This window comes from Hevea brasiliensis, chromosome 1 (genome assembly GCF_030052815.1).
Source record: "Hevea brasiliensis isolate MT/VB/25A 57/8 chromosome 1, ASM3005281v1, whole genome shotgun sequence".
Classification (NCBI taxonomy): Eukaryota; Viridiplantae; Streptophyta; class Magnoliopsida; order Malpighiales; family Euphorbiaceae; genus Hevea; species Hevea brasiliensis.
This window is the reverse complement of record NC_079493.1, coordinates 5,728,912-5,739,523: the sequence shown is the minus strand read 5'-3', so window position 1 is coordinate 5,739,523 and position 10,612 is coordinate 5,728,912.

Here is a 10,612-nt window from a genome sequence, read left to right as displayed (position 1 = left end):
AGTAGTGATGACCGTAATACAATTCAAATTGAAAAAATTGACTTAATTGATTAATTTATTTATTTATTTTTATTTTATAATTAATCAGTTCAATTCATATACTATGTATTTTTTATTATTTCAATTCGGTTTAATTTTTAAATTTAAAAATCGCAATAATCAAAATGAATAATTAAACACTGTGTTTTGGACATAGATTATTCATTTGCAATCCTTAAAACTTAGTGCATCACTGCCCCATCCCCACCTCACTCATCTCACCATGGTCCTCTTCCTCAATTGCACAAATGTTGATTGAATGGTTTCCTTTTCCTTTTTCCTTTTTTTTTTCGTTAACCAAATCATCGTATTTTCTTTTGCAAAATCCATTTGTGAGCAATTTGGGTTGAAAATTAGGGTTGAAAGCTTCAGAAACGCAAACATATATGAAAATTGACCGAATCGAATCAAATTATATTATTATTATTATTATTATTATTATTATTATTATTATAATAGTGCACGCCAGAAAGCATAACATAAACGATCAGTGAAGATACAAGATTGAAGTTGGTCCAAATCCTGGTTAGTGCAACACCTTTGATTCCTTTGATTCCGAAATGAGTTCATAAAAGCTAAGAGCAGAGTGACCATGAGACCCTCTGACCCATCTACCTCTTCCCCCCTTTTCCCTTTCTCCGGTCATCACAATACGTCCAAAGCATCACAAACCACCCAGAATAACTCATTCTCCATATACTTTGAAAACTTTCCACCAAACTGGGATGCTAATGCTCTTCTCAAAATCTTTAGGCCTGGTGACATTGTTAGTATTTCCATCCCTCAAAAACTCTCTCGTAGGGGTTGGAGATTTGGTTTCATCAAAGCGTCCTCTACCTTCAGCTTTAAAAACATTCTTGATGTACTCAATAAAAAATGGGTAGATACTTATAAGCTACTTGCATTTCAATCTAGATTGGGGAGGACCTTTCATAATACCCATGCCCACTCTCAGCCTAGCTTTCCTTATCAGAACAACAGAAGCGGCCTTAACAGACCCCATCGCAATCAACAATGACGCTAGAAAGGGAGAGCGGCAATAAACACAAAGGAAAACAAGAAAGAGAGCCATAAGAAAATTTGGGTTAAGAAGAATGGTAGCAAAATACAAGAAGCGACTGATATTTGTCCAGGTCTTCCTCGAGACGAAACTCATCAAGCCCATAGCACTGTCTCTGTCACACCTTACCCCTTCTGTAAGGCATAACATGATCCCGCAGTATACCTAATGAATTACCAACTCCGTCTACCGATAACCCATTAAATACACTACAAGGGATTTTAAAACAATTATCTTGCTTTTTGAAATTGGTGAGCATTTCTAACAAGTATTAAAAATATTTAATTGAAGTTCAAAAATTAAGTAAAATTTTTTTCTATTTTTATTTTTCCGTAAATTTTGGAAAAAATTCGGCAGAGTGCCGACTGTATTTAAGAAAACCAAAAATTTTGACCTGTAGAAAATACTTCCAAATATTTCACTTCATCAAAATCAACTACCAATACAACTCAATTCAATACAAATTTACTCCATCTCCACAATTCAATGCAAATTTCCAAAATTCATAATTCTCAACTCAAATATTTTCAAAAATAATATTGAATAATTTCATTTATAATCCATTAAAGAAAAATTGATTTACATTCATTAGTTTAAATTTACATCAGAAAATCCAAATCATTTTATTACAAGTTTTGTACAATTGCTCAAGATCAATTTACAAAATGTACATACCATCACGTACGTCAAAATAAATATGTACAATAAGGGTATAATGTTATACCCGACAAAATCTCAAAGGCAGTGTTGTAGTCCTCAGCAGCTCACTCGGCTGCTCTACTAGTCTCTCTACCTGCCATAGCAATAAAAAGCTATCGCTGAGTACAATGACTCAGTGGTGCACAACATATTAAAAATACTAATTTATGCATAAATTAAATCACACTTATCCAAATATGGTACTGAAAGTGGTACACAGATAGAAAACACAATTTAAAATTTTAGTCAAATAATTTTTTTCACTTCAGAAGTAGCAAAACAAATTTTATAAAAATACACAGTCATATCATGCCATCAGTATAGTGTTCATCTCAATAGTCAGAGGCTTATGAGGAATACCAAGGCTAGCTAGCTCAAATCTATGGCTATCCATTTAAATTTCTTCCTCTACTGGCACACACCTCAACACTTCAGCCAGAGAAGGAATACAAAACTAATTCCTCCCACTAGTCATGCTAGTGAGGCATTCAGACATTTGGTTATGACACTGTGGTTTCAAACTATTTAAACAATTTTCTAAACATTAAAAATTGCCAATCATACACATACAATTTATTTTTTTCAACAATTTAGGTCAAAAGTATATTGTTCCTTTCAATTACAATTTTCCATACAATTAATTCACAATTTATTTCACACAAATTGCAAAAGAAAATTTAAAGACAATTTTTTTATGTTGTGCACAAACCTTGTGCGAGTCGCCTCTAAGCCTTGACTCGATGTTTCCTTTCCTTTCTCCGTATTCTTCTCAGCTGAAACACATAATTTACAGTGTTTCAGTATCACAACTTATAATAAATCCAATAAATAAATTCATGTCTACTTAATTCTAATCTTAATATGCTTAAAATCATGTTCTTAAAAATTTACATTTTCGGGGTTACTATTCATGGCATTGTTCAAGTCAAAATATTGACTTTCTCATGCTTAATAGGTATGTGAATTCCAATTACACTCACATATCACATTTTGGGTGCCTAATTTATTGGTTTTGGTTGCCCCTTCAATTTTTACGTCTCCTAAGAGAATTCTCAATTTTTCAGTTTTGATCCCCTGCTTACACTGTTCCATTGGTCTGGTTACTGTAGACATTTGACTAAGTATTCTTTATCATAGTTGTTCCTTATTGTCTTATTTTTAATTTCCTTTTTGAATTACTCCATTTGGAATTTTGTAGCCCAATATATGGTCATTTTTCTAAGGCTAGCCGGATTGGTGTTATCCAGAATTTCTGGGCTTATTTAGGTTCTGGCAGTTTTGGACAACTAACTTTGGGTGGCAAAATGACTTGGTTATGGGTAGAATTTAGGTTGGTATTCTTCATGAAAGTTGTAGTGATATGTCATACTTTTCGAATGCCATAAAAATCAGGTCATTTGGACCTGTCTAGACCAAGTTATGGCCAAATTTGGTCATTTCTGTATAGTGGCAGTACACAATATCCGGATTTAACCTAATTGTTCACTATCTTAATGTCATTTTCTGGGCATGGTTTCTAAATGAAAATTGTATCTTTATGTGTCTAATTTCATTCCCAATTGGCCTCATAATAATTGAGTTGGTAAAATTTCAGTTTTGATCCCTGAAAATGACCTAGGTCAAACTGCCAGATTGGGACCCCTAACCAATCAAAATTGTATTTTGTTTCACTCATTCAAACAGATCACAATTGGTCACAATTCACTATTTCTAACCTCAATTAAGGTCATTTGCATCAATTGACTATTTTCTTCAATTTTTTCCCTTCTAAACTCAAGAACCCTAATTATTTAATTCATTCAATTAATGAAATTAAAGTGCATAAGCATTGTCTATATCCTTAATTAAGCTTAATTACTCTCTTAATTTCATCAAAATCATGCAACTTCTACTCCCCCCATAGGCTGGCTGAAATTCACCATTAGTCCCCCATGATTGTTTTGTTTCAATTTTCCTTCAATTCTAGGTTAGTTTCACTACATAAACATGAATTAAATTAGGAAAGGAAGAGTTAGAACACTAACCTCTTATGTGCTCTTTCTCTCTTCTCAATTTCTCCTTCTTTCTCCTTTTTTTTTTTGTTGTCAATAGCTAATTTAAGGGGTAAGGATGAGGTTTACTTAAGAACTTTGGGGAAATTTATGGCTAATTTAGGGTTTATGGAGCTTGGTGATGGTCATCAATGGTGGAAAAAAAATGAAGTAAGAGAGAGGGACATGGAGGAGAGCATTTCAGCCATAATGAAGAAGATAACCCTAAAATTTTTTTCTTTTATTTTTATGTCTACTTGTCTTTAATATTGACTTAGTCAAAATTTTCATTAATTAGAATTTAATTATGATGTCACTCTTAAGTCATACCAATGATGTCATAATTCTCTTTTTCATTTCTTTTTCTTTTTTTTCCTTGATTCTTTAATTTAATTCTATATTCCTAAATTTTCATTTCTCCGATTTTATTAGACAGTTAGGTCAGGTGTCACCTCTAGGGGTGAATTGACCAAATTACCCCTCGCCGGTCTGATCCGGTTTGCAAGTAATTCAATATTTCTTTTAGATCCCTGACCTAAATATTTGATCTACTTATCAACTCTTTTATATGATTTTCTCTTTTCCACTAGGTTCGCAATAGTCCTTAGGGCCGCGGCGTCACAATTTCTAGTTTAAAATTAGGGTTAAGACTGACCTCACAGTCACTTCCCGGTAAGGTCACCCATCGCTATGACCCTCGGCTCATTTAACATTTTATGCTCTGTTTTTCTTATTTATACTTAACTATCTGGCAATCACTATTTATTTTCATTCAAGATTTTTCTAAGTGTCTTAAAATGTTGTTCAATCCCCTTAATTATCTGGACCGACACCGGTCTCCGGAGCAGTGTAATATACCAGGCTATGCATATAGGGGTGTTACAATACTCCCCCCCCCCCTTAAAATAAATTTCGTCTCGAAATTTTACCTGATATCAGTCTCTGAACAGCTCATGTCCTCCTTTCGTTTCCAAGTAGCTTCCTGGCCTGAATGATGGTTTCACGGCACTTTAACCAATGGTATTTGCTTATTCCATAGCCGCTTCATCTCATATGCCAGAATTTCAATAGGTTCTTCCTCATATGTGAGGTCTGGATTCACCTCAATCTCTTCTACTGGTAGTACATGAGATGGGTCTGATCTATACCTCCTCAACATAGATACATGGAAGACATTATGTATTTTCTCTAACTCTGGAGGTGGTGCCAATCAATATGCCAGAGGACCCACTCTTTCCAGAACCTCATATGGTCCAATGAAGTGAAGACTCAGTTTCCCCTTTCTGCCAAATCTCATAATTTTCTTCCAAGGAGAAAACTTGAGGAATACTTTCTGACCCACTGCATATTCAATATCTCTACTCTTCAGATCGATGTAGGACTTCTAACGGTCTGATGTAGCCTTGAGTCGATCTCTAATCAGTCTGATTTTCTCCTCTATTTGCTGAACAATCTCTGGCCCAATCATCTTTCTTTCACCTACTTCATCCCAGCACAGGGGTGTTCTGCACTTTCTGCCATACAAAGCTTCATATGGAGGCATCTTAATGCTTGATTGGTAGCTATTATTGTAAGCAAACTCAATCAGAGGCAAGTGTGTGTCCCAACTACCTTCAAACTCAATTATACAAGCCCGTAGCATATCCTCCAATATCTGAATTATCCTCTCAGACTGGCCATCTGTATGTGGGTAGAATGCCATGCTGAAGTTCAATCTAGTTCCTAGGGCTCTCTGAAGGCTACCCCAAAATCTAAAAGTGAACCTAGGATCTCTGTCTGGCACAATCGATACTGACACTCCTGCAGTCTCACTATCTCATCTATGTACAATTTGGCCAATCTCTCTAAACTATAGTCCATTCGGACTGGCAGAAAATGAGCAGACTTGGTTAATCTGTCCACTATGACCCATACTACATAATGGTTCTCATGTGTCCTCGGAAGTCCCATCACAAAATCCATAGTTATCCGTTCCCATTTCCACTCAGGTACTAGCAGTGGATGTAGTAAACCAGCTGGTACTTGAAGTTTTGTCGTCACTTGCTGACAAGTTAGGCATTAAGAGACAAAATCAGCTACATCCCTCTTCATACCCATCCACCAGTAAGGCTCCTTTAGCCCTCTGTACATTTTAGTGCTACTAGGGTGCATAGCAAAAGGAGACTCATGTGCTTCCTTCATAATGATCTGTCTCAAGTCAACATCATTAAGAACACACATTCTGCTCTGGTGTAGCAGTAGACCATCATCTCTCACAGAGAATTTGGTTTTCTTGCCCTGCCGGACTTCTTCCAGTAGTCTCTGATATCTTTCATCATTCTGAGCAGCCATTCTGATCTGATCAATCAACACTGGCTGTACATGCCATGCAACTACTGTTTGTCCCTCATCATTAATCTCTAAACTGGCATGCAATGGTCTCAACTCATGTACCATAGACAAAGGAGAAACTCTCACACTTGCCATAGTCTTGCGACTTAAGGCGTCAGCCACCACATTTTCTTTCCCTGGCTGATGGTTTATCAGACAATCATAGTCTTTAGTCAGTTCTAACCATCTCCTCTGTTTGAAGTTTAACTCCTTCTGAGTTCCCAAATACTTCAAACTCTTATGATCTGTGTAGATGTACCACTTTTCCCCATATAAGTAGTGTCTTCAAATCTTAAGAGCAAATACAATAGCTGCAAGCTCCAAGTCATGTGTTAGATAGTTCCTCTCATGTGGTTTCAGCTGGCGTGATGCATAAGCAATGACATTCCGATCTTGCATCAATACACAGCCCAACCCATTGTGAGAAGCGTCGCTGTAAACTGTGTATTCTTTACCCGGTGTAGGTAAAGTAAGGACTGGAGCTTCAGTCAAACATCTTTTCAACTCATCAAAGCTCTACTGGCATTTGTCCGTCCACTGAAATTGCACATCTTTCCGAAGTAGCTTGGTTAGTGGAGAAGCCAACATAGAGAAACCCTTCACAAATTGGCAGTAGTATCCAGCTAAACTCAAAAAACTGCGAATTTCTGTAACATTCCTAGGTGGCTTCCAATTAAGGAAAGCTTCAACCTTGCTAGAATCTACCTTAATACCCTCTGCTAATACTAGTGCCCCAAGAAAGAAATTTCTTTCAGCCAAAATTCACACTTTGGTAGTTTGGCATATAGCTTCTCCCTTAAGGTCTGCAGTACAATCCGCAGATGTCTATCATGATCTTCTGCACTCCTCGAGTAGACCAATATATCATCAATGAATATCACCACAAACTGATCGAGCTATGGTCTGAAGATAGTGTTCATTAGATCCATAAAAGCAGCCAGAGCATTAGTTAACCCAAATGGCATGACCAGGAAGGGAACTAACGAACTTGTTACTAGCACCTCTTGTCCTAACGAACTTGTTACTAGCACCTCCATTTTAACACACAGAACAGCAAGGGAACTAACGATGCTAGCACTGACATATGAGTGGATAGAACCCGGATCAAACAACATAAGTACTTCTTGATCAGAGATAGAGAATGTACCGACCACAATGTCAGAAGTCTCAGCTTCTTCTCACTGTCTCATCGTGTAGACTCTAGCCGGAGCACTACCTTGTTCAGACTTGTTTACTGTACCCTAACTGCCTGAAGTGTTGCCTCAACCTCTGCCTCTACCTTTGCTAACTGATTGTGAACCTCTGGTAGCAGAACCCTGAATAGACCCTTCTGCAGTAGTAGGAGGTGGCCTAAATCTATGGGCACTGGTACAATCTTTAGCTAGATGCCCTGTACCCCAACAGTTAAAACAGGCACCTGTAGCTCAGTAACATATCCCACCATGGGTCTTGCCACATGTCTCATAAGGGCGGGGAGGGTGAGAATTTCTGGTCGTCTGCTGACCAGACCAAGGGGGTCTCTGCTCGGAAAATCTACCCCTACCAGACCTTCCACCTCTGCTTAATCCCCCAAATTTTTTTCTTTTTTCAGTATTGCCACTGGAACTTTGATCCGCTGACTTTCCACTTTTCTCTTTTTCTAATTTCTCTGTCTTCTCTGTTTTCTCTTTCACTAGTGCCCATTCTGACTCAATTCTTTCTAATTCAAGTGCTTGAGAAATAAGTTTAGAGAAGTTCTTATGTCTGAATCCAACCACTTGCATCCTCAGACTGGACTTCAAACCGGTCTCAAACCTCTTACATCTTTCTCTGTTGGTAGAAAGAAGACTCCCTGCATAGTGGCTCATGCGAGAGAACTCCCTTTCATAATTTGCCACTGTTCTGTTTCCTTGCTTCAGACTTAAGAACTCTTGCAGCTTCTGGTCCACATAGGCATCGAGGACATACTTTTATCTGAACTCTCTGATGAAGTCGTCCCATGTCAGTATTGGGGATTCTACCAAGCTATGGGGGATACTTTTCTACCAATCATACGCAGCTCCTTGCAGCAGTGACACTGAATATTCGAATTTCAATTCATTTGTACAGTGCAGCTTCTTGAACACTCTGTCCATTCTCTCCAACCACTGCTCTGCCTCTAAAGGGTCCACTGTACCCTTAAACTCTGTAGCCCCATACTTAATCAGCTTGTCATACAGATTGGCTGGAGTCTGAGGTTGCACTACAGGTGCCTGAAGTGGGGTTTGGGTAGGCATGCTTCCAGCCATTTGTTAGAACATCGCAGCCATCTTCTGGGCAAATTGAGCAGGAAACTGCGGTATTGGAGGAGCCGGAGTGGCTGACCTACTCACATTCTGAAGAGCTGGAGCTTCCCCTTGTGCCTCAACCTCTACTGATTGTTCTATAGAACGATCCTCTTCTTCCATAGTCTATCAGAGGGTATTATACCTCCTGAACAAATAACACAAGGAGATTTCCCTCCGTTAGTTCATATTTATAATATAATGCACTGTATGTATCAAATAAGGACACTGAGCAGCTGTACTTATCACAAAGAAAATACACATTCACAGGTCAAAACATACTTTAAAAACTTGTTCTGATACCACTAAAACATGTCACACCTTACCCCTCTGTAAGGCATAACATGATCCCGTAGTATACCTAATAAATTACCGACTCTGTCTACCGATAATTTATTAAATACACTACAAGGGATTTAAAAATAATTTTTTTGCTTTTTGAAAGTGGTAAGCATTTCTAACAAGTATTAAAAATATTTAATTGAAGTTCAAAAATTAAGTAAAATTTTTGTCCATTTTTATTTTTCCGTAAATTTTGGAAAAATTTCGGCAGAGTGCTGGCTGTATTTAAGAACATAAAAATTTTTGACCTATAGAAAACACTTCCAAATATTTTACTTCATCAAAATCAACCACCAATACAACTCAATTCAGCACAAATTTACTCCATCTCCACAATTCAATGCAAATTTCCATAATTCATAATTCTCAACTCAAATATTTTCAAAAATAATATTGAATAATTTCATTTACATTCCATTAAAGAAAAATTGATTTACATTCATCAGTCTAAATTTACGCCAGAAAATCCAAATTATTTTATTACAAGTTTTGTACAACTGCTCAAGACCAATTTATAAAATGTACATACAGTCACATATATCAAAATAAATATGTACAATAAGGGTATAATGTTATATCCGACAAAATCTCAAAGGCAGTGCTATAGTCCTCAGCAGCTCACTCGGCTACTCTACTAGTCTCTCAACCTGCGACAGCAATAAAAAGTCATCGCTGAGTACAATGACACAGTGGTGCACAACATATTAAAAATACTAATTTATGCATAAATTAAATCACACTTATCCAAATATGGTACTGAAAATGGTACATAGATACAAAACATAATTTAAAATTTTAGTCAAATAAATTTTTTCACTTCAGAAGTAGCAAAACAAATTTTATAAAAATACACAGTCATATCATGCTATCAGTATAGTGTTCATCTCAGTAGTCAGAGGTTTATGAGGAATACCAAGGCTAGCTAGCTCAAATCTATGGGTACCCATTCAAATTTTTTCTTCTACTGGCACACACCTCAATACTTCAGCCAGAAAGGGAATACAAAACTAATTCCTCCTACTAGTCAAGCTAGTGAGGCATTCGGACATTTGGTCATGACACTGTAGTTTCAAACTATTTAAATAATTTTCTAAACATTAAAAATTGCCAATCATACACATACAATTTATTTTTCCAATAATTTAGGTCAAAAGCATATTATTTCTTTTAATCACAATTTTCAATACAATTAAGTCACAATTCATTTCACACAAATTGCAAAAGAAAATTTAAAGACAATTTTTTTATGTTATGCACAAACCTCGTGCGAGTCGCCTCTAGGCCTTGACTCGATGTTTCATTTCCTTTCTCCTTCTCAATTGAAACACAGAATTTACAGTGTTTCAGTATCACAACTTATAATAAATCCAATAAATAAATTCATGTCTACTTAATTCTAATCTTAATATGCTTAAAATCATATTCTTAAAAATTTGCATTTTTGGGGTTACTATTCATGACACTATTTAAATCAAAATGTTGACTTTCTCATGCTTAATAGGTATGTGAATTCCAATTACACCCACATACCACAGTTTGGGTGCCTAATTTATTGGTTTTGGTTGCCCCTTCAATTTTTAGGTCTCCTAAGAGAATTCTCAAATTTTCAGTTTTAGTCCCCCGTTTTGCACTGTTCCATTAGTCTGGTTACTGTGGAAATTTGGCTAAGTATTCTTCATCAAAGTTGTTTCTTATTGTCTTATATTTAATTCCCTTTTTGAATCACTCCATTTGGAGTTTTGTAGCCTAAGATATGGTCATTTTTCTAA